Raw genomic sequence first — 25,425 nt, 5'->3', positions numbered from 1 at the left:
GTACTGTGTGTACGTTCCGTTTCCTGTGTGTGTGTACTGTGTGTACGTTCCGTTTCCTGTGTGTACTGTGTAATCATTACATTTATTGCGTGTAAATTGCATGTATTGCGCGTAGATTGCGTACATTACGTGTTGGAGCTGATGGAGCTGTTGGAGCACTTGCAGCTAATGGTCAATTGAAGCATAGGAGCAAAATGTAGATGGATCTGATGACGTGAATTGTAGCTCTTGGAGCCTGGCGTATATTGGAGAGATCGATTTTTTTTTCCGATCAAATGATCCTCTTTTTTAATTTGTAGATTTGACTCTAGTATTATTGTACATGGTTCTTGATTTGACTAGCGTATTATTCCAATACGGTGCATGTATATAAGCGAGTCCTAGACAGCAGGACGCTCAGTTTGTTTCTGACTACGGTGGTGTAAGGATCACCTAGTTTGTTTCTTCTGGTGCATAAGTCTTGTCAATTAGCTGTTCTTGAGACCTCGATGGCATCTTTACCGTCTTTAACGTTAAACTCGGAGGTTGTACCGTCGACTACGGGAACCTTGACGACAGCTACGATGGAGAATGTGCAGATCCCGTTGGCAACGACGACGTCAACATTGGAGGAGATTTCAACAGATGTGATACCACCATCATCCGAAGTTTCATCATCAGCAATGGATTCTTCAACTAATGAAGAGCGTACATTGCGTCAGTGCAAATACTGTGACGCATCATTTACTATCACCTCAAATGCTCGCAGACATGAGAATAGAGAATGTGCTAAGAACCCTTATCGAAAAATGTTTGGCTGTATTAAGTGTCGCAAGCAATTTACAAGAAATGCTAATTTGCAGCAACACTTGGAGACATGCAAAGGACCTGTTGCGCGGCAGAAAGTAAAGGTATCGGTGCAACAACGATGCATCGATGTGTATAAGAGCATGCCTGGAAATGGTACGTCGGCGACAACGTCAGTATCTGGATCGAGTCTGAAAGGTTCGTCTTCATCACCGCGGTATCCTTGCAGCTACTGTGATACGTCGTTCGCATTTTCCCATGATGCACGAAGACATGAGCGGAGCAAATGCATGAAGAATCCTTCTCGCATGAAGTTTCGCTGTGATGAGTGTTATGAATGGTTTACTCGAATTGATAATTTGCGACGACATTCGAAAAACTGTAAAGGTGAAGTTCGTGCGCCTACTGCTGAACTACCTTCAGAAATTTCGACTCCTCGCTTTAGATTGGAGACTCGTAAGCGTACAAGCAAGAAAACAGATGCGCAGCAACCGATTGCTATGGCATCTGGGCATGGAACTAAACCTAAGACTGTGATCGGTGCTCTGCAGGTGAATGATAATGGCTTCTACTTGGCGCAGTCTGCATTTCGTGGAACATTGAAAGACTACTATTATCTAAATACGTTAGGTGAGTCGAAAGACATTTGTAATTTTCTTGATGATATCAGACAGAACATAATCAATCAGCTTACTGATGACGTAGCAACAAACGGACCTTTGAAATATAACTTGTGGTTGGACTGTATATATGGAAAGCCATATCCGTTTGATGACAAAGAGAAGACGTGTGCATTCAAGACATCGGCAGCAGTAATTTACAGTTCGGACGATGTGAAGCAAACTGTTAAACACGGTATCCAGAAACTTTGTCAAGAAGAGGAGGACTATGTTAGTAAAGGTTCTGGTTGGTCTCTGTCTAGTATAAGCCGATTGGAGCTAAGAATTAGTCATTTCACACCGATGCGGAACTAATGATTATAAGATTGCTGGCTTTTGCAACTGATCCTGTAGTAGAATAGAAATTATGTAATAAATATTATGTTTGTAAAAGAACTTGTGGTGTTTAATTCCTTGAACCTGACACTTTTCTGATATTTAAATTAAATTTATTTTTAGCTTCGTTCAGAGATCGAACCAAGGAAAGGAGCGGATCAAATCAATATGTAAATTAATGAGTGATTTTTTTAATGAATTTTAGAACTTTTCCCGAATTTCTAGCTAAATATTTACGGATTTTCAAGATGGCGGTCAAATTTCAAGATGGCGGGGGCACCTCGGTAATAAATGTTTACTGCACTCTAGCGGGTAAGAATTAAACTAACATGGCGTCAGCGCACTCTAGCCGACGATACAATTATGATGGCTTCCAGCATCGAAGACAAGATGGCGGACATGACGTCATACTAGATGACGATATATATGCTTTGAAAAAAAAGTGGTGGGAGTCAGTCTGCTAGCACCCACCATGGGGGAAGGATCGGTCGCCATTTTTAATTTTTTTTGCTCTCACCGGGTTCGAACCGAGGACTCCGAACTCCGTGTCGTAAATGTATGATTTTTAAATATTTTTTATTAAAGTTTTATTATTTTTTTTTATAAATTTTAAAAAAAATTTCATTAAAATCGGATAATAAATAAAAAAGTTAAAGATGGCGGCTGTAACGAAAATTGCAATGGTGACGTCTTTATTCAAAATGACATATTCCATGATGACGTCAGAGGCTTATCAGAGGCTGTAGACATGGATGCTTAAGCCTCTATATGGACATTTCTAGCCGCTGGGATTTTTAAGGACTAAAAACGGGAAATTTTCCCTCGAAACGGGAATTTTTCCCTCGAAAAGAGAAATTTTTAATTTGTGGAATTTTTTGAGAATTTTTGGCGGAATTTTTTTCCACACAAATGTAAATTTTGAGGAATTTTGGGCAATTTTTGCCCAATTTTGGCGAATTTTGACCCGTTTTGAGGATCAAATTCAAGGTCAAGGTCAAATGTCAAGGTCACAACCATCCAAGATGGCCGCCGTGACGTCACAATCCAATATGGTGGTCGGCACCTCGGCACCTCAGCCTGAAGCCTGCGCCAGTTCCGGCCAAACTATACTACTTAGTAAGTTTAAGAAAGAATTTCGGCTTTAATCTCCAACCCAGACGCTCGTGGTGCGCTGGGGCCGAGATTAAAATTCGTAGAGAATATTTTACGTTTTTATGTCTTCCAGAGCTCAAAATGATATGTTATTGTGGCCCCGGGCACGAAATTTTATTTATAATTCATTAATAATAACACCCCTCGCGATAAACAAAGGAAAATATGTATTAACGAGGGTCTGGTTGCCGCGGAAGCAGGTAGATAGCACGAGTCGTTCGGTTCGCGTCCGTCACCGTAGACGAAAGCACCGTAGGGGAATAATATTATTTCCTTTTAATAATACAATTTTATAACAAATACGCATCCCAAATACACCAAACTTATTTAGAATGTGTTACAATATTTTTTAAAACATTGTTCAAATTATCCCGGGTGTAATTTGTATTATTATGTGTGACTGTAAAAACTATTGTTCGTACAAAATCGTATTTGAAAATTCAACATTACCTTTAAATAACCGTACCGATTGTGCTGAAAATCGGTGGACGATCGTTAAATTACATAATAGTAATAATTCAAACGACGAAAACATGATTGAAAAGTCAAATCAATGGTTGTTCCAATCGAGTGGAAAGAGATGCTGCGCAAGCGTACAATGAGCGTAACGGGACACATCGTAGTGGGACAATGTGCGTTACGGGACACTTTTTCGTGCGTGCAGCCGGATTTCATCGATTTATTAGACGTCACGTCAAAATGTTATTATTTTCTTTTTTATTTTAGTAAGCTTATTATCACGGATGAAATGTTAATTGTCAAACCATTGAAGAGTAAACACCTAAATACCTATCATAAATATTTCGTACTCCTGAAATCTGGAACTCCTGAAAATTCGAAACTCAAAACTGGATATATCACCCCAAATGAGTACAAAAATGTATTGCGCTGTGTAATTACTTTATTTTTCAAAATACCATTGCTTAGGTGCTGGAAACAGATATTTTAATTTAAAATAAGAAAATATAACACTGACTTTAATTCAGAGAAAAGAAAGTTTCTGGGCATGAATAACACTTATAAAAGTTTATCTAGTATATTATATGTATATATATATCAAAGGCGTAAAAGTAAACGTCTAAGAGGTTAGAATACGTGGACTTTGTATTATGAGGAAAATTTTACACTTATGTATATTCTAAGTAGAAGGTACAAGACAGAGCATATATAGCAGACACAACAATTTTGATTCCCAATAAAGCTAAAAAGTGTTGGTTAGGTATCATGATATATAAACATAACATATCTGAATTCCCTTAATCAGGAGACGATACATTTAGCACTACAAATTATAATTTAACATTAATGTAATCTATATTTTTTGGATTTCACACCTGAGATGGTAACAGTGGGGTGTGTTTGGTTTCATTGCGTTAACGGATATCGCTGTCCTCACAAAATCAAGAACTGTTAATTTTTCACACAGGAATACATATTTTTATTTTAAAATCAAGATAAGCCTGTTTTTATGTCCTTGAACACGATAATGATAAAAGCCAAAATTGTATGTTTTGTTTTATTACGACTCTTAGCGGCTAACCTGTTATTTTACTTTTATTACAGTTGAATACTAGGTGGACAATCAACTTTGAAAATTTCATATACATTTGATATACTTCTCGAATCATCATTTTGAAAACTAGTTTATATGTAACGCCAGTGTATTACGAATACAGTTAAGTGTCAGCTAAATAGTGCATTGAAAACGCGTTTAAATGCAAATTATATGTAATGTAAGTAGGTAGTTTAACATTGAAAGTGGTATTTTATTGGTTGCAAAATTCTGTAATTCTCTACCATGTGCGGCTTTTAAACCAGCGGTTTTACTGCTTAGTGTAAGAGAGCTAACGTGTATACTTATGTTCATTGTGATAAAAAAATAAGAAATCTAATGTGAGCAAGTTTTCCAGTACTCACTAGAGATGTGTTAAATCTAACTTCGGTAACGAGCAAATTCATTTGTTCTAATGTTGCAAATTCACTTATAATACGAAACTATGACACGACATTTAACGTAGAATGCTTTAAAATAATACCGAACGTGATAAGTATACGCAAATAGTGCTTTAAACCAAATTTCTCGACGCGAATCACACGTAGTTTCTGCACCCGCCGTTAGAATTTTCTGCAGGATGAGTTACGTCGACTATCGAATCATTCAATTTGCAGACAGAAATTTTAAACCGTATAATAAAACGGTGCCGATAAAAGCGATAAAAGACTTGATAAAATATCAAATGCCGACTATTTTAGACAGAGAATTTTATTAAAATACTGCCCATTAAACAGTTAATACTATAAAGTTTCCCTTTGGTTTTGTGAACTTTGGATCGCGCCATCCGCCATAATGCTATAACCGTGGTTACACATTTCCGTTCCAAGCGAATTCTGTTCCATTTACGAAATTACTCCACCAAATGCCGTAAACCGAGAGCAGAGATGTTACACATCAAAAACTATTGTGATTGCCAAAAAAAAACATTTTGCATGTGTCCACCCTGCCATCTACTGCGTAGCAAACAAACCGCAACTCAAAGCCGTGTGGAATGGGCTAGCGCGCTCTGGTAGTTGGCTCAGCCAGTTCAGTCACCGAGGTGCAAGTCACTCGGCTCATCATCACGACTCATAAGTCACCGGCAGAACTGTCAAATCTGTCAAATCCACGCGATGAAAATGCCCGTGCGTCCATTCTGTTTACGTTTGGTGGTCCGCCTGGTTCGTGGGCATTTTAGCTCGATGCACAGCTTGTCGAATGAACCATAAATCACGGTGCGCGCGAAAGCTTGGACGGACGAGGAGCAATAACATTTCGTCACCTCGGCAATGCGCCTGGGCGCAGAATGCTTCTGACAGCTCCATCGCCGGCCCATGAGGTGGTCGCTGCGCGGCTCGGCTGTGCCTGCCAGGGCGCGCGCTGTGCGGCGCTGCAGGAGAAACCACGCCACTGGGAAACCACTCGATGTATCCGAGTGGTTTCTGTTTCAGAAATTCATTTTTTTTAATGGGCTGAGGGCAGATAAGTGGTTCTGTTACCGTGTTTCGTTTGAAAACTGTATTTTTAGGAAAGTGAAAAGGAGCTAAAACGCGTGTTTCCAGAATACTTTGTAGGCATAAAACACCCACGCACAGTTTCTCGAAAGCACTAAAGGATCTTACATTACACCTTCACCTTCATTTCTCCTCCAAGTTATGTTACGATCAAATTTCATAGTTGACCCATGCACGACAGGAAGACTGCGCGCCAGTCCACACAGCCTTGTGCTTAGAGGCGACACCGCGCTAGAAGCACCATGTTTTCGGAGGCCCGAAGGCCAACGCACCCGCCTTCCGCCCCTCCCAAATGTGCGCCCTTTAAGGATAGATTGGGAGTCTGCTTCCATATCTGTATAGTCCAGGACCCCTTCCTACTGAACTACCAGATCCAGAAAACATGTCCCCTCCACCACTATGGAACCCATAGTGGCTTATTAGGAACCTGTAGACTGAAATCCCCACATGGGGTTATATGCAGGTAAGGGTTCAAGTCAGGCACATTCACAGTCCAGCAAAACCAACACCATAGTATATATATATAAGTCCATTACATGTCCTTTATATGCCATTATATTGATTATATGTCCATTACATGTTATATATATTGATTATATTCCTTATATAGATTATATATCTATTATACACCCATATACAAATTACCGGACATGCTTCAGCGCCTGCTACCCATCAGCCATCCAGGTTTTGCCATAATTAGAGGACCATCCACTGGGGCCAGGTCCCCCATTAGGGCCCTGACTAACCAGTAGGTAGTCAATGATCCTGTGCGTGCTTTATCCAGGAGTACATTGTCCAAGTATCTCAGTAGTAGTTGAATACTACTCCGCTGACAGTTGCAAGGGAGAATGCTCACGGAGCCAGTGGCTCAATTTCGTCTGCCACTTGAAGTCTCACTATGACTCTCCGAGCAAATTCACGGAAGAGAACCCAACTCTCTTTCCGTGCCACCACATTTGCAAGGTCGTAGTCACACCCAATCAGACCCAGGTGGAACTTCAGCTGTTCTAGAAGATCCTCAACTTTTTCACAATCATGCAGCACATGTCTGACATCATCCACTGTGTGGCAGTGCCCACACAGCGGATTCTCTGCTAGACCAAATTGGTGTAATTTGGCCTTGAAGTTACCATGCCCAGTTAGAAGTTGAACCGTGGCCCGCGTCAGTTCTATATGTTTGCACTGAATTCGATCTTGTACATTCGGGAAGATCTCATAGGTATGCCTACCTTTTTCACTTGCTTCCCACTTGCGCTGCCACTGCCCCATGGTCACTTCTCTGAGCCTTATGTGGTCCTCCGGCCTGAGGGTGCCCGCAGCTTTCAGGGCAGCAAGCTGCCCTTTTTCGGCCACGAGCAGATCCAGTGGGATCACCCCAGCGAGAACCTGCAGAGCGTCATTGGATACGGTACGGTAGGCCCCGGTAACCGCAAGAAGGGCAGCACGCTGCGCCGACTGCAGTTTCCTCCTCATGTGTACCAGTCCTGAACGATGCCACCATGCAACTGCACCGTAAGTCATGATTGGGATGAACACCCCCCTATACAGACATGCCAGCGTAGGCGACGATAGGCCCCGGTTGGTCGGGGACAATCCTCGGAGGCGATGAAACATCACCACAGCCTTTTGGGAAACGTACTCTAAATGCTTAGCAAATAAGAGCCGATCATCCAGTAAGACTCCCAGATACTTATGAGTGGTGGTAAATTTTAGGCGCTCACCCCCCAGGCTCACTTGTGGGTAGTGAGCCCAGGCCCCGCTAAACTTGCCCTTTAGCATCATACATCTGGACTTTCCCGATGAGAACCGAAGTTTCACCGAGTCAGCCCAGGATGAAATCTGCACCAAGATCTCATTATACCGCCACTCAAGAGCAGCCCTGGAACAACCTGATACGAGAATAAGTCCATCATCAGCATACCCAAAGATCTCGCAACCCTCAGGCAGCCGGATCCGGAGGAATCCATCGAACAGTATGTTCCACAACAAGGGTCCAAGCACGGAGCCCTGGGGGCAGCCCTTTGACAAAGTCTTTTCTACTTCCGCATTCCGCAATTCCACCACAGCTATGCGGTTGCGAAAGTAGTCACACAACAAGGAGTAGAGGTTCTGAGGACACTCCAGCTCTCTCAGCCGGCAGAGGATCCCCGGCCACCACGCAGTGTCAAAGGCACTGGCGATGTCCAGGAATATCCCCATCAGGTATTTTTCCGTACATCGCCCCACACTGCTGAGGAGGTCATGCAGGGCGGTTTCCGTTCCAACACCCGATCGAAAGCCGTACTGACGGATGTGCAATCCCCCCACTTGCTCAAGGTGGTGGGTAAGCCGCCTGTTAACTAACTTTTCGAGAACTTTCCCCAGGACTGGCAGTAGTGTGAGAGGCCGGTATGATTTTGCATTAGCCGGGTCCTTCCCATCACCTTTGTATAGGGCTCTAAGGATGCCCTTTTTCCAGGTCTTCGGAAATTTACCCTCAGCGAGGGATTTATTGTATAACTGCAATAGTTGTTCTGAAATCCTGGGGTAGACTCTCTTAAGTATTTCTGCCGTTATTTTATCGTGACCAGGGGCTTTTTTGTTTTTCATGCTATTGACTGCATCCGTAAGCTCTTCCCTGTTGAAGGGAGGAGTGTCCTCCGCATGGTATGGTTCTAAGATGTTCATTCTGGTGTGCGTATGCAAGTTGCTCTCTCCGACAAGGGAGTCGTCAGGGAGAAGCATTCCCATCATCTCGACAGAACTCTCCACTATATCCGTGCTGAACTGGTTACCTATGTTCAATCCATGCATCGCACTGGCCACTCGCCGTCTCTGAGCAGCTATTCTGTATACTATTCCCCAGGGGTCCCTGTTACCTTCAGTTTCCACAAAACTTCTCCATGACTCCAGTCTGACTTCCCTTACTCGGTGGTTATATTCATGGCGGAGCTGACGATACCGCCGCGAACCCTCCTCACGATCTGCTCCTTGCAGAGAGGACAGCCGACACCTAGCTGCCCTCAATCGTTTACGTGCACCTTCAAGTTCGCTTGACCACCAGGGATTTCCAACGCGGTTATTTTTGCGTTTCCTCAGCACAGCTTCAGAAGTTTCCTGTATGATCTTTGTAATTGCTTGTGCTCTCTCATCGACTGAGTCAGATTCCAGCCTCTCCTGATACTCCTGCACCTTCTGCAGGAGTACTTCATCAAATTGTTTCCAATTTGTGTCCTTGTGAATGTAACAGGTCCTAGGGACAGTATCAGTAGCAATATTAGTAGGAAAAAGGTCTACATAGAATTGAATCATTCAATGGTCACTTGAGGTATGATCTGTTACCTCCCAATTTGTAATCACTCCCCAGGCACGTTCCGTGCATGCTGTAACATCAATAAATGTCTCGCTTCCTTGGGCCGAGACATATGTGGCCATCCTCCCAGGCTGGTTTACGATATGCAAACCATGTGCCAAGAGAAACCTGTCTACCTCCTCTCCATTCCGATCTACTACAGGTGAGTGCCACAACTCTGATTTAGCATTGGCATCTGCACATAGTATTACTCGCTTATTTCCGATACTTCTAAGTATCCTATCCCAGTGTTCCAGGTGAACTTGGACATCGTCTGAAAACTTGAAGTAGGAGGAGACCAGGTATATCTCTTCTCGTGCAGACCCAGTCAACTGCACCACAATATATTTACCCGAGAGGTGGCCACATACCAGCATATCTAAGGATTCAGACTATTATCGCTGCCTGGGGGTGTTCTCCTATAAATACCTTTCTTCCTGTCAGGCCTGGCAGATTTCCGCCTACAGAGTACGGCTCCTGCACCAACGCAATGTCAATCTTATTTTCACGGCATACAGCTTCAAGCTCAGCCGAGACAACCGAAGAACCCCGCATATTAAGTTGTGCACACCTAACCATAGTCTATGCGAGAAGCCTCTAAGGCGGTCATCTTGACCAGAGTTGGGCATGTGCGGGCAGTAACCTCATGATCAAGATCAGTGAGGTTCTCTCGCTTACAATTGGCACAACAAACCCTCGTGGCCTCGCACTGCTTATTAGAGTGCCCTTCCTTTCCACATCGACCACATGTTTGCGCCTGCTTGCAACTACCGGAAAGATGTCCATATCTCTGACATTTATAACACCTCAGTGGGCTCAGAAAATCTGCAACCCTACAAGAGGTGTAACCCAGATAGATCCTTCCCATAGAGATCATAGTACGTCTAGTTCCTCGATTGCATTGTAAAACCAGATGGACCTCCTCTTTTTTCCTGTCTCCAATCATCCTCCTGATTTTGAAGTCCCGCTTAAATTCCTCACAGGTGCCATCAGCTGCGCTACAATTCTTACTATAGATTGTTTCAGCCACAGCTTCATTTGCCAGGTTTCTTGGCACATCATAAATTATGACCGAAGGAAGAAGCTTCCTTGGTTCATATACTCGCACTTCAGAGGAATCCTTGAGCACAGTTCTTATGTGCTTCAGTGTGGCATCATCTCCGGCTTCAACCAGCACTCCACCTTTGGCGACCGGCCTAATCGCCTTTATCTTGACATCTTTTTTGGTTTTATCCAGACCACCAACCAAGGCTGCTTTGGTTGTTTTACTTGGTGCAAGTGTGTCCACCGGATAGACTACCAACACTTTCTTGACAGGTTGGATGGGAACAGGTCCAGCAGAGGTCTTAACAACTCGGGACGATCCTGGTTGTGATACATTCATCCCCCGGGCTGCAGCTGCATATGAGAGCTGCTGTTCAACTGGAGCCTCAACACATGCCTCACTCCTGCCTTCAAGACGGCCTGCCAGGAAGAGGTTTGTATGGACCATGCGATGTATGATCATCTGGAGTACTTCGACCCTGCTATTTATCTCCAGAGCAACCTCAGGTTGAATAAGATCTTTATTATTCAGAATCTTCGATAGCTCCCCAACTATCGTGTTTGTGGTCAGACCCAGCTGACTCAAACTAAACGGACCTTCCACTATGGTCGCACCCTCCTGAGGTTGATCACATGGCTTTTCAGTGTTCACCATGGCGGGCGGACACTTCGGATCATTGGTAGATAGTCCTCCATCATCGGACTTGCCCTTTAGATGCTTGTCCCTAGGATGAGACTTCCCCTTACCGGTCTTTCCAATACAAACTTTCTTGGAGGCCGTCCTGCTCCTTGTCCCCACATCGTGATCTGATTCTGAGCTCTCTGTGGGGCCCTCCCGCTGAGTGCCACCTTCAGGCGATTTGGAATCCTGGGAATTACGTTTGTAAGCCCGGCCCCTCTTCACCATCCAGTGCCCCGTATGGGCTGGAGCCTCCACAGTTCCAGTTCCTCGGTCAGGCTGGGATGGCATGGCTCTGGGCTCCCTTCCCTCACCAGAGGCCAGTCCCATTTCCTGGGCCAACTGTTCCAAGTTGACCTTAGACCGCGTGGCGCTCATCCACGCGGCCTCACAGATCGCCTCAGCTGCACGCTTAGCCGTGACAGGGAATCCTTTCGGAATTATGGCAGTGATAAGCACTGACTGATAACCCGCCTTCGTTACCACCCTATACCACGAGGAGGTGGTGCTCGATCTGTGTGCGCTTTGCAACAACTTCCGAAAAACACTTTGCCCAATCCGTCAAACACGAAGTTCTAGGAAAGACAAAGCTGCTGCGTGTGGATTTAATCAGGTATCTCCGAAAGCGCTTGTAGAGCAAATAGGAGATACCCGGAGAAAAGAAGCACCAGCGAGCGTCTCACTTATCATCCCGCCTCACTAACACTGTACACCGCTGACTGAGCAGGGCCTCTTACGGTGAGATTAATCCCCGCCATCTTGGATTCCTCCAGTGACAAGGCCGGGTTCAAATATATACACACGTTTACAGGGTTTAGACCCGTCTAATTTCCTTGCTCTTGTGGTGTACTTGAATTGTTCGGAGAAGTGTACACTTGTTGGCCTCAGCAGACGATATAGGTAAGCCAGTTGAAAATTTTGTTTATTATACTGGACGAATCTAAATTTGGCCGGCAAACTACGTATGCAAGTTCATCACGAAAAATAAGTTGAAAAATATGTACGACTTATGATCTAAAGCACTTAAATCGCCTTTGAATTCTAAGCTGAACAACTGGGTTCTTGTAGTTAAAAGAGAAATGGCTTACGATGGAACAATAATCATATTCTAATGTTCAATCGTACAAACTTATACAATGACGTCAAAGCATGTCGTTGACGTAAAATATTTTCATTTAAATAAGTGGTAGTATTATTTCCTATACATTTTGGAGACAGACGCTTTAGAATAATGTGGCTTTTAAAAGCAGATTATTAATATGTGTGTCAAAAATAACGAAAGTTTTTGCTTTTGTTATACCTCTAAAGTATATCGTTTCGAGAAATCCTAATATAATATTAGAACGAAATACGTACTCTAAGGCCTGGCACCTATGCATCACGCACACACTCACCACTACACATGTAGGAGTTGCTCCTAACCAGGGGCATTGATTGTTAAGTGAGGTATGAGCAATTTAAGGTACTTAAAAAAACAATTAATTAATAATAAACCTGAAACAATCACAGACAAAAATTAGTGCACTGACACATCTGCCATATATCAACACTAGAGGAACAAAATGTTTCCACTTTGATTTGTTAATAAATGTTTTCCTTCAAAGAATTTAATAATTGTGTGTGTGTGTGTGTGTGTGTGTGTGTGTGTGTGTGTGTGTGTGTGTGTGTGTGAGGGGGTGTGTGAAATATGCTTCGCTACAATAGGAGATTTGGGTTCGTTTACTGTCTGTTTAGTCTTCAGATTTGGTGTGTTATTGTACTCGGCACAAATGATGAGGGCTTGCGTTAAAGACATACCTATATCATAAGATTATAATTATATAAACTTCTTGTTTTATAAAATCTTTAAATGTATTTTAATAGCATATGTTATATATGGCATGAATAAAGGGGCGTAGTCTAAAACATATATGTCATAAGGTCATAATTATTGTCGATTTTTAATACGTATTTTAATAAAATATGTAATGATATATGATACAAATGAAAGGAATGTATTTTAAAACGTACCTATGCAATTATAACATATATTTATAATTTTTTATTACAATTTTCAGTTGAATGAATTAACTCCACATACATAATAACTTTTAACCAAACTTATTAATTTATTAAAAAACTCGTAAGCATTTAATGATTTCTGAGATATTTTATACAGATAACTCTAAAAGTATTTAATATTTACTAGTGGCATGGTGGCAGAGCGGGTAAAGGCATGTATCTTCGATTTCTAATGCGTAGGTAAAGCATCATCGATTGCGGCTAGTACTTAAAAGGGTGAACACAATTTTGATGAAACAATAAAATAAAATGCTGGCTCCAGTTGCGGCTGTAAACATTCTTTCACTTGAGTGTAGACGAACTTGGTAGTGGTACAGGGCCGGCGCCAGGCCCATGCGGCACATGCGGCCGCATGTGGCGCCACGCGGGCAGTGGCGCCAACGGAGCTATCGGAAAAAAAATTACAAAAAAATTTTAATTTATTTGAGCAAAATAGTTTTATAAATAAATAAACGCCATGAACATGATTATAATTTTATAAAAGCTAGAGTGTTTCTGTTTGCTAATACAGCAATATGCGAGCATCGGTGGTGATGCGATGGCGATGACTCATGTGGTGGTGGTGCGCGCCGCGCGGTGCTTCCCTGCTTTCCTGTCACAACGTGAAGCCCTCCCCACCCTCCTCCCGCTGCCCCCGACCCACCGTAAGTGCCTGCTCACTGCACCGCTCAGTCTCAGTGCTAGTGCTATCTGTCAACTCGACAAGTGAATGCACACGCCACTGTCCAGTTTGATATTATTATTGTGGTGGTATCATGGCGGACAAGAAGAAACCTACGGGTACTTTTTATAGAAAAAGAAAAAAGGACATGGAAAGAGAAAACGAAAAACAGGCGAAAGCAATGAGTAAATTTTTTGTTAGATCTGAAGTTGGCTCTTCCGTAGAGTCTGAGTCTCATAAGAACGACACCGCAGAACAACAAACAATGCAGGTAAGAGAGCAATTATTATATTTATCTGTACTTTTAAACTAAACGAAAAATTAAGTTTTCTCCATCTTACTTACAAATTTTCTCAACTTTTGTTGTGCATTTTCTATGGGATGATTTAGTATCCAACATGTGTTACACGTGTTTCAGGATTCTGATTCCGAGGAAACTTTGGTTATTCCATTACCCAAATCATCTAGACCAACTGTTCAAATTGAATCTGAGAACATCGAACAACATCCACTGCAGGTAAATTTGAATATATTTTAGGTGCTTTTTGTTCAATTGTTTCTATATTTGGTAAGTAGCCGATCATGAAATCGTAGCTTATAGCACACCATTAAGGGAGGATGAACAAAAATTATTTTTTCAAAATTCGTTTTTAACTTTATTATTAATGTTAATCCAAATCAAAAAACGATGTAAAAAAATCACAACAATTTTTATATTATTACACATACTTAAAGTGCTGATTTTGACCCTCTCGGTTTCCGACTAGACTTCTAACAAACATTTACAAACAGCTGTTTTAATAGAGTGGCGGGGGGTTTTGTTTTGTTATTGTGTAGCGCGGGCGAGATGACTGACTTCCCTCCCTGATCGCGAGCAAAGCCTAAAATTGATCCTAACCATATACTTTTTTTTATTTGTAGTTTTACAAGTTACGAATTACGTGCGTTCCCTTGCGTTCCGGCACTCTTGGGAGGTAAGGGAACGCCGTTATGTTGCGTTCCCACTGAAATTAACCACTGTGTTGATGTGTTTTCAGGATTTTCATCTCAAGGAAAACAGGAACGATCTTGACGACTGTGGAGAATGGCCGGCTAAAATCACCGATGACATCCGTCAAGTTCTCGTCGAGAAAGGCCCTGTGCAGGTTAAACATTTTAAATTTCCTGTTGACCATAAATCTGGCAGACGCTTCACAGTTGCCAATTATAAACAAAAATTGTCAAATGGAGAAGAAATCGACAGAGAATGGCTCGTGTACTCAAAATCGAAAAATTCAGTATTTTGTTTCTTTTGTAAACTCTTCAGTAATGAAGTTATATCTGTTTCTGGAACAGAGGGTTACTCTGATTGGCAAAACATGTCAACATTCTTACGCCAACACGAAAAGTCACCTCATCATATAACAGCTGCCATTTCTTATCGAGAACTTTCCCAGAGATTGAAGTCAGGGAAAACCATTGACGACGAAAACCAACGCATCATAAAATCAGAAACAGAGCATTGGTATGAAGTTTTGAAGCGACTTCTTACTGTAGTGCAGTTCTTTGGAGCTCAAGGATTAGCTTTTCGTGGCACTAATGATAAGATTTTCCAAGAAAATAACGGAAACTTTTTGAAACTAGTGGAGCACATTTCCAGATTTGACGCTGTTCTCTCTGAACATCTTCGCAGGATAACTTCGAAAGAAACTCATGTACACTATTTAAGCAAAGAGATACAAAATGAGTTCATAGATGTACTTGCTCGTAAAGTTAATGAATTCATCTTAAGTGAATTGCATAAAGCTACCTACTATTCCATCATTCTTGACTGTACACCTGACGTTAGCCACCAAGAACAGATGACTCGAGTAGTCAGATTTGTTCACGCTATACCAGGAGAAAACGCAATAATCAAAGAATACTTCCTTGGGTTTCTGCAAGCGCTTGATACATCTGGAGAAGGACTAACAGCTCTTTTGTTGGATGAGTTGTCAAAAAGAGGAATAGCTTTAAACAACATGCGAGGCCAGGGGTATGATAACGGGTCTAACATGAAGGGAAAACATGGGGTTCAAAAAAGGATCCTAGACCTCAACCCAAGAGCCTTCTTTGTCCCTTGTGGAAGTCACTCACTAAACCTAGTAGTAAACGACGCTGCTCTTTCCTGTACTGTAGCCGTGAACTTTTTCAGTAACGTTCAAGAGATTTATAACTATTTTTCGGCATCCATCCATAGATGGGACATATTGAAACATCACGTAACAAATTTAACAGTAAAACCTTTAAGTGAAACCCAATGGGAAAGTAGGATTGACGCTCTTGAACCTCTGCGCTACCATATTGATGAAATATACGACGCTGTTTACGCAGCCTCTACTGATGCCAAGATTGATGTTTTTGGAAAAAATACAGCCACTGGTATTGCCAAAAAAATAACAGATTTTCGGTTCCTTTGTTGCTTGATCACATGGTATGAGGTTTTGTTCAAAATAAATTTGGTAAGCAAAACCCTTCAGGCAAAAGAAGTCAACCTGCAGAGTGCCATGACCCTAATTGAAAGCGTAAAGTCGTTTTTGATCAAATTGAGAACAGAAAATGGATTTAATAATGTTGTTACAGACGCAAAGGAGTTGGCTGATACACTCGGAATCAGCTCTGAGTTTCCTAATGAAACGGTAGTAAGGGCAAGAAAGGTTAAACGTCAATTTTTGTATGAAGGTGTCGATGAACCAATTAAGACAGAGACAGGAAAAGATTCTTTCAAAATAAATTTCTTTTTTGTGATTCTCGATACAGCCATCAGTTCATTGTCCGAGAGATTTGATCTTATGCACAACCATAGCCAACATTTCCAATTTCTTTATGACTTGAAAAAATTAGAAAATGGTGAAGAAAAAACTATCAAAGGAAATTGTCAACGTTTGAGCGAAGTACTGATGAAAGAGACATTAACGCAGAAGATCTTTTTAAGGAAATATCAATATTAATTCCAATGTTGTCACAAGAAGAGAGCTCCCCTCACACAACACTGAGCTATCTCACAACAAACAGATTAATAGACATATTTCCAAATGTTTTCATCGCGTTGAGGATTCTACTAACATTACCAATATCAGTGGCCAGTGGAGAAAGGAGCTTCTCAAAACTAAAAAGAATAAAAAACTACCTTCGATCTAGCATTTCACAAGAACGTCTTAGTGGTCTTGCCACATTGGCCATTGAAAATGAAATATTGAACACAATAGATACAGATACGATTTTAAAGGATTTTGCAAAAGCTAAATCAAGAAAGAAAGGTTTTCTGAAGTAGAACACTGCTGATGAACGAGTGTAGTTAGGAAGTTATGAGTATGTTGATGATGATGACCTTATTAATTGTTTTGTTATTGACTGTTCAAGAAACTGTAAATAAAATAAGATAGTTGTATCATAAATTTTTAGTCTTTATTTCCTTTGTTTTTATTACTACAGTAGGCTAGTGTGTATAAGTATATATATATATATATGCGTTTGCACCAATATATGAAGTCACTAATATGTGTGTGTGTGTGTATATATATATATATATATATATATATATATATATATATATAGGCGCCAAATCCAGATCTCGCATGTGCCGAAAAAACTCCTTGCACCGGCCCTGTAGTGGTATGAACTTTCGCCTTGAGTCACGAGCAGGTGTAAGCGGGGTATGCATGAGTTGTCTGATAGTAACGGAGAGTTTGGGAGCTAGTAGTTCGAATCCTCATAGTAAAAGATGGCCGCCGTGACACCACTTCACTATTCACCACGGTTTATTTGAATATCCGAATGCCACCATCCTATATGCATGTGACTATAGTTAAGTGAATATAGGCGAGCTGGAGAAAAGTTCAAACCGGCAGTCGGGAGTATGGTGTTAGATTGCGTAACGGTCTGCGCAACGTTCAAGGGTCTTGAATGATGGTACGTGGTTCAAGGTCATCTAAGATGGCGGCCGGCTCCCAGCTCCCAACGCGCAACCGGGTGCCCCCATACATACATACATACATACATAATACACCTACTCATAGTAGAGGATGTAAATAATACGAATATAATTATCACTAGCTATCCAAAGAAAAAATGACAAATATGATACCAAGGTTGGCGGAGTTGGTAAAATCAAAAACATAGGATATGCATAAAACTGTAAGTTCATTTTGGATTCAGCACTAAGCAGTACACAGCAGTACAATATAAACCAAAACTGATTAGTAATGGCTTCTGTTACAAGTGTAAATTTAACTTAAAAAATTGAAATTCTAAACGTGGGAAAATATTTGTGAGTAGAAGCAGATAGATGCCCCTTTAATCGCCCTAAAATTTCTTGCCTGAGTGGGCCCTAGGAAGCGAGAAAAAGCTCTTAGTAAAGATTTTAAAGTAGAGTTTGAGGTATATTGTTGACTTATTATCTGACAAACCGCCGGCTAGTTTTCAGTAACCACTATTTTCGTTTATTTTATTACGTTTTCATTTGTTTAGTTCTTGCAATATTAAACGATTAATTACAGAATTAAAATATATTTTATATGAATGTATTTATTAATAACATATTAATTATAGTAAAATTTATGTAATTTGTTAATAAATATATTTAAACAGGAATTTTTTTTAATGATACATTTTGTTAAATTGTATTTTTTTGTAGAGCATGGTTTGTGAATTTAATTTTTGTCCTTCAACAGCAACGTTTAACAGACGTTTAGCAAACATGAATTTTTTGTCCTTATATCCCCATTTGATCTTTGTTTAATTCTCTTTTGTGTGTTTAGAGCACATGGCTCTGACAGCTGTTTCTAATCCCCCGTAGTCAGCCTTTTTTCATACAGTTTGCAACAATCGCTACAGTTGTGAACAGTGTCTCTCAACGTGTCTGAAGTCATTTGTCATAAAAACGTATTATTTTATTGGAAAATGGAAACCCAACAAATGGAAATACAACAAATGGAAATCCAACAAATGGAAACCCAACAAATGGAAACCCAGCAAGAATTTTATACTAGGAAAGTGATTAGTGTAAAAACTGGAAACTGAAACTTTTGATGAATATTTATAAAAAAATTATTTACCAGTGCTCTTCATTACGCTTTTTTCAATTTATAAATAAAAAGGCATGATCACGCACTATATTCCTGGGTCTGTGGGTCCTGTATCAATAGCTATGCATGAAGCAATTGCACAGCAGGTTATTGACATTTTTTCTCATCATAATATATGCTCACAAACACGTTTACTTTATGCGGTTATATTTGCAACAGGTTCCTTCTTCAAGTAAAGACGTGAACGACGATGTTTACGATCCTGAGGAACATTTCTCGGCGAGTTTCTTACTTTGGTGTCATTGGCTGATAAGAAGAAAGTCATATGGTTTGCTTATGATCGTCAAAAATGGAAGTTCTCATCAGTAAAATCAAGATTTCCGATCTTGAAAAAAAATATATGATCTTCAATTTCGGACAGAACCTCAAACAAGGTGGAACTATAAATGACAAATCTTTATTTATCGACTCCGAAACAAGGAAAATACTTCAGGATGTCCGATGCTGTTATGAACAAGTGACGACGAGAACATTACAACAATGGGCAATGACGGTCGCATTCCCACATTTCTCAGAAAAATTCAAATTAATTGCTAGTGATACCTGGGTAAAAAGGTTCAAACGCAAACATTTAATAAGGCAGCAATAAATCATCAAAGTCGCCAGCAAAAAATTATGTTGCAACTTTGGAAGTAAAGGTGGCAGCAGCAGAGCAATATTGTATACAGACGAGACATATAATGCCAAAATTCAATCTTGATTATATAATTAACACTGACCAGACAAGATGCCAGTTCGAATTAACGTATAACACGTCACTGGATTGCAAAGGTGCACAGAACTTTTTGGTGCAAACAAACTCAATCTCTCCACACACTTACACAGCGCAGTACAGTTTAGCCAGTTCAAAGAAACTGTTACCCCTTGTATGATTATGTATGCAAGAGCCTGCCAATAAATTTCTTCCTCGAGTTGCTGGTACTCTCAATAAATTAGAAAATAATACAAAAATGTTGTCTTTATTTGCTTCAAGTCAGGAAAACTAACAAAAGAACTTTATGCAATATTCTTGGAAACAACATTAAAGCCATATGTTGCTAACGATAAATTACTTCTGTTGGTGGATTCGTGGAGTGGCCAAGCAGATTTAACATTGTATGTTAAGACATTGATCAATGAGCAAGGTGAAGTAATGTGCACTGTGTAGGTCATTCCACCCAAATGTACTCCTTGTGTTCAACCCTGTAATGCATATTTCTATCGCAAAGTCAAAAATTTAATTATGAGACTATAAAGTGCCTCTGAATTTCTACAACAACAGTAATAGTTATCGTCAAGAGATGATGCAATTAAAATATAGTTAATCGTGCACCTGTTTTCACCCTTTATGATCCTGTATGCTTGGGTTGCATCAAAATTGAAAAGAGGAAATACCTTCATTTCAATACTTGAATGTTGTATGCTTTCCGTTGAATAATATTTCGGAAAAATGTTGTTTAATAAATGCTTTCATGAAATATTTATGGTGGGAACAATATTTATGTTTTAAAAATTTATTTGATGATTATCAACCTAAACAAAATGTAATATTTTTTCCGATAGTAGGTAAATAAAAAGCAGCGTAGATGGTTAATTGCTAGAACTTTTGTAAATGTTACTTTTATTTTAAACTTCATCCGATTACATAATATAACTGTTTATATGTGTTTTAATTCTGTAATTAATAGTTTAATATTTCGAGAAATAAAAAATGAAAAAAGAAAGACCACCGACAGCAGTGGGTGTCGAACCCTAGACGGAGGATTGCCAGACAGCGCGCCGGGTCGTTGCGTCAAGCCACCGACTTGAAGACGCATGAATAGGCCCTCAAACTCTACTTTAAAATCTTTAAAGAGCTTTCTCTCGCTTCCTAGGGCCCACTAAGGCGAGATATTTCAGGACGATGGAAGGGACGCCTGCCTGCTTCTACTCACACAGTTCAAGCCAAATCGGTGAGGCCCGACTCTGACCCTCCCCTTGTGAGTCAAATATTCAGTTAGTGACATGTTAATGAATTGTGAACCAGAGGAATGCCGAAGTAATCACCACCCAGTGCATTTGAATTCCTTGCAAAAACAAATAAGCCTAACTATTCTTAGAGCAGACGACGTTGAGCGATTCAACAACTGAGTGCGGGATGTCCGTGGATCTTCCAGAAAGCAACTGCCACTATTCCACCGTCGTGAAGCAGAGAGCGTCTCAGGACCCGCTCCGGGTCTGACAGCCGCTCGACGCGACCGGAAACCCCCGGTCCCTTACCTAGGACAACGTGCCTCAGCTGGCGACTGCGTCACGGCAGCCCGGATCAATCCCGCCCAGGAGGACTGCGTTCTTCTCAGGGGCAACCAGGCGCAGTTCTCGCGACTAACACGAACCCTCCCCTCTCCCCTAGCGCAGCCTTCACGTGCGTTGTTTTGGAACTCCTATCGACAGACTGTCCTATGCACGCTCCATATGGGTTTGCCATTTACCAACAGCACTAAACCCGTAAATAATTTCCCAGAAACTTATACTTAACGAACCTTTGAACAGGTTTCTGTTTCGTGCAGAACACTTAGTGGTTTTTCTAACTTATAAATGATTCAATTTTCACAATCGATTAAATATTTCAACCATGTGATACGAAATAAGCGCCTTTTTTTTTCAAAACATACTAGAATCGTGCCTATTGGGCGGTTGATCGCAGCACAAAGAACAAACGACGTTTCTGGTTTGTTGTTCGTGTTGGGAGTAAATCGATTGATAGGCTTTTTGCGTTGAAAGTGGTGTTGGGAGGAAATTGAGTAATCTGGTATTTTTTACAGGTATGGATGTTTGGTGAAGCTACTCATTTCATAACTACATTCTGTTTTATTTTTGTGCTGAACTAAATTATAATTGCTTATTTCTGTTGTAGTTATTTTATGCTTTGGATTTTTCAAAACAGATAGGCCCCATACATATTCCTACGTTTACAGCAAAACATTTACATGCAGATTAAATCGAAATTGTTTTGTTACCGTTATAGAACCTCATAATAATCTGTTTGTAAACTTGGGAAGAAAACTATCCTCGTAAAGTTAAACTTTAACATAATACTCTTGGGTTATTCGTACTTCAGTAATGCCTGTATTCATATCGTATTTAAAAATTGTACAGCACATTCTGATCTTAGAAAGACCAATCCATCCGCGGTAAAAGACAAAGTGTACTTTAGATTATTGCTCTTCGATGAACATGACTTTTGAAATATTTTTGGTTATTTGTGTGAATTATTTCAAAACAGAAAGCAAGAAATATTTAGTTAGTTCTTAATTACTTTTAAGTTCTTAATTAAGAGTAATTATATTTCACCATCTCAGCTTGTTGAATATCAGGAACAGACAATATTCTGCGCGTGCCTCTTAATTAACGAAATTTTTCTTGTGCATTCACATTGTACGTTTTTACAGCTAGCAGCCACAACATTAGATTTTCTCACTTATTTACACAATTAATTCTTATACGCTTGAAAACCTTTAAATTGTACAGAAAACCCAATTTTAGTTTTCAAGCTAGTCTATTTAACATAATTCTTCTTCATTATTTATATTTGTTAAATATCATTTTATGTGAATTATTTCTTACCCCATGTGGCATTACAGTTTTTTTTGCTACTGACAAATTTGTCAACCCATGAGAAACATACCTAGGACTGTCTATTGTTAGCATTTCCAAAATTTGTGTTTATGATTACAATATATCTACAGAAACAAACTAGGGGCTTCAAAACATTTGATTAGACAAAATCATGGTTTCCTATCGCCTAGCTTCAGAAAAAAAAATTAAAAATAAATAATGTCTTTTTAAAATTAAAATTACACTGCAAACTGGCGATTAAGAATAACAAAACAACAAAATTTTCTCTTTGTACATATAAATTAAATTATAAAAAAGCCACCTACACGCGAAAAACTTAGTCTTAAGTTACAAACAAGCACAGATAAAATAGTTGTTGTCAAACATGGCAATGTATTAGCAGAAATGTGTGTAAATCATTGAAACAAATCCGTCAAATAATAAAGACAACACAAATAGAAACTCCAGTAATGTCTTTATATCAGTTAAACTATTTCGAAAAACAGTCAATACTTCTTCAGTGTTTTTATTAATAACCTCGCCAATTATTAAAGTGAATAAATAAACCCGAATTAACGATAATTCTTTACTGGTTGCAGCTAACAACACCTCTCTAATGAACATTTAACTATGATCACTTAAGAAACCTTCGTTCATGTGACGCAGCCAGAATATTCGAGCAGTCCGTTGAAAAAAGAAACAAAACTTTGAATTACATGTAGGTACAAACGATCATCTAGAACATATTTATTCACTTGTATCTGGGAGACGTTTTTTCACAGACACATTCCATTCGAACACTTTTAACCGCCACATTAAAGACTGTGATTCAAGTCTGCAGTATATTTTAGTTACTAATGTAATTGGAATGCAGAATTTTCTTTTTACAGATTCAGGTTTGAAAATGATCGGAGAGTAAAATAAAAACTCGTTTAGCGCTCGCGTTTGTGCATCATACACACGCACGCTGGTGATTGTTCAGGAAGTGCAGGTGACTCGAACATTGTCGCCCTGTGAGGCGGATCAATACGGTGTGCGGGAGGAACTTGGTCCTCTCGGTGCTGTAGGTCAGCAACTCGCGCGCGGACTGCCGCATCCTGTTTCAAGGACGAGGATCCTCGCGGGGGAGGGTCCTCGCATCCCCCCACCCCTGCCTTCCCCCCTGATGACTCGGCGCACGCCAGCCCCTGGCACGGCCCGAGCTACACCAGCGCCACGCGGGTTGCGGCGCTTGCGCCCGGAAACACTCACTCCTGCATTCACTCCGCCCTCGCCGGCGCTGACGTGTTCCTCGCTTCCCACCCGGGAGGTTCTGGCGGGACAGCGTGTCCCGTTAGACCGCTTTGCTCGCTTTCCTTCCAGTCCAGCACGTAACAAATATACTGCACCACACCATCGCACAAGTCTTACAGTTTTCAAATGTTTCCCGAAGAAAAATACTAAGCATGCTCTTAAAACTACACTGAAATCTAGTTCTACAGCTTACGCTCTAAGTGACTAAATAATACTACATAGTAGTGAAGCAGAGTCATCTTCAGCAAAGGCCCGTCATTTCAGAAGTGTAGACAGTTACCTTCAGCCGCGTGTACACTGGTGAAGCCCAAACTGAAAACTGTTTTTGTGAAAAGCTGAGAAGACAAAATTGGTGTGACTAACGGTTGCACTTCATGCGATTCAAATAAATAAAGAAGCATTTTATTTACCTTTGCACCCGGTGCGATGCAAAAAGAACTTTTTTTTTGCAGGTTGTGTGCACAATATAAAATGCAGTCAATGTTTAAAAGCTAGGAAGCACAAAAGTGATAAACGAAGGGAAAAAAATGTAAAAAAAAATTATGTCAAAAAAGGGGGAGCTGCGAAATGAAATGAAATCCCACCAGGAGATACTCGGAGCCTGACTCCTGGGGGGGAGGGGGGACTTGGAATATGTTCGTCAGTAGGCCCTACAGCCCCCCCGCTCGCACGCACTTCGCACGCCACTGAGAGTCGAGCCTGGAGTGGGCCGGCGCTGGCCGCCGCGGGAGTTATATAGCGAGGAGCCCTCGTGTCGCGCCACTTGGCCTCGCTGCTACGCCTGAACTGCGGCAACCAGCCCGGCTCGGCATTGCAGAGGACCGGCGAACTCGATATTCCCCCTCCCCCCGGCGGCTCCTCGACGCCTTCACCGACCTGCCCGCCATCTGGCGGCGGTGCGCCGAAATGCGGCGCTGCAGCCGGCCGGTCGATACCTCGGCCTGCGCCGCAACTTCCCCCTTGACGCTCGACCGGCGCGTTTGCTCGCGGGCCGCGGAGAACAGGTCAAGCACGGATAATTCGCCGGGGGGACACGTGGCGGACGTTGCCGAGCGCCGGTGGGCTTATTCAGGGTCATTCATTCCGTCAGTGCTCCACGCATCACACCTCATCGTCTCTACTGACCTCGATGGTCACGAGAAGTTAGGCCCTAGAATATATTTCACTTTTAACACACACACTCACACACACACAGACACACACACACATACACACACACACACACACACATATATATATATATATATATATATATATATATATAAAATATTCACAGGCGCAGTTGAAGAACGAAACAAGTACGATACAAATACTTACCAGAATATGAAGATAAAGGATTCAAACTACATATTTTAGGCCAAAAATATTTTTGAAAAGAAATTTTAAGCCTATAGTTGAGTTAATGTTTTTAATTTTAGTGACGTTTATTTTCCGGTTACATTTTCAAATTTCAGCAAAAAAAAAAATTGTATTTCAATGAAAAACAGGTTGATATATGAAAGTGACAAAAAATTAGTAATGTTCCATGGTAGAAGCTAAACATTTTAAAGTGATTCAGAAGATTTTCATGGACGTACGCCACTGCTAGTTTTAACTGCATATCATAGAGAAAGTGAATTCTGTATGTGCTGTCTATGTTTGTGTTTAACATTTGGCATTGGCTGATTTCGGCTTGTGGTTTCTCTATGACATAC

The 25,425-nt window shown here is 40.8% G+C and overlaps 1 protein-coding gene across 2 annotated transcripts in view; it reads right to left on the bottom strand.

Moving 5' to 3' along the window:
* LOC134530915 (uncharacterized) overlaps positions 1 to 24,519 on the bottom strand; it is a 153,667-nt gene extending 129,148 nt beyond the window's left edge. The window contains exon 1 of one of the 2 annotated variants that reach the window (XM_063366228.1): positions 24,142 to 24,519. The gene's annotated coding sequence lies outside the window, so the exon portion shown is untranslated. The remainder of the gene's footprint in view (positions 1 to 24,141) is intronic. The other variant, XM_063366227.1, reaches the window with a different exon arrangement.
* Positions 24,520 to 25,425: the final 906 nt, after the last annotated feature.

The sequence above is a fragment of the Bacillus rossius genome, chromosome 3 (genome assembly GCF_032445375.1).
Source record: "Bacillus rossius redtenbacheri isolate Brsri chromosome 3, Brsri_v3, whole genome shotgun sequence".
In the NCBI taxonomy this organism is placed as follows: domain Eukaryota; kingdom Metazoa; phylum Arthropoda; class Insecta; order Phasmatodea; family Bacillidae; genus Bacillus; species Bacillus rossius.
The sequence above is the reverse complement of the archived record's forward strand: the minus strand, read 5'-3'. Positions and strand labels throughout refer to the sequence as shown.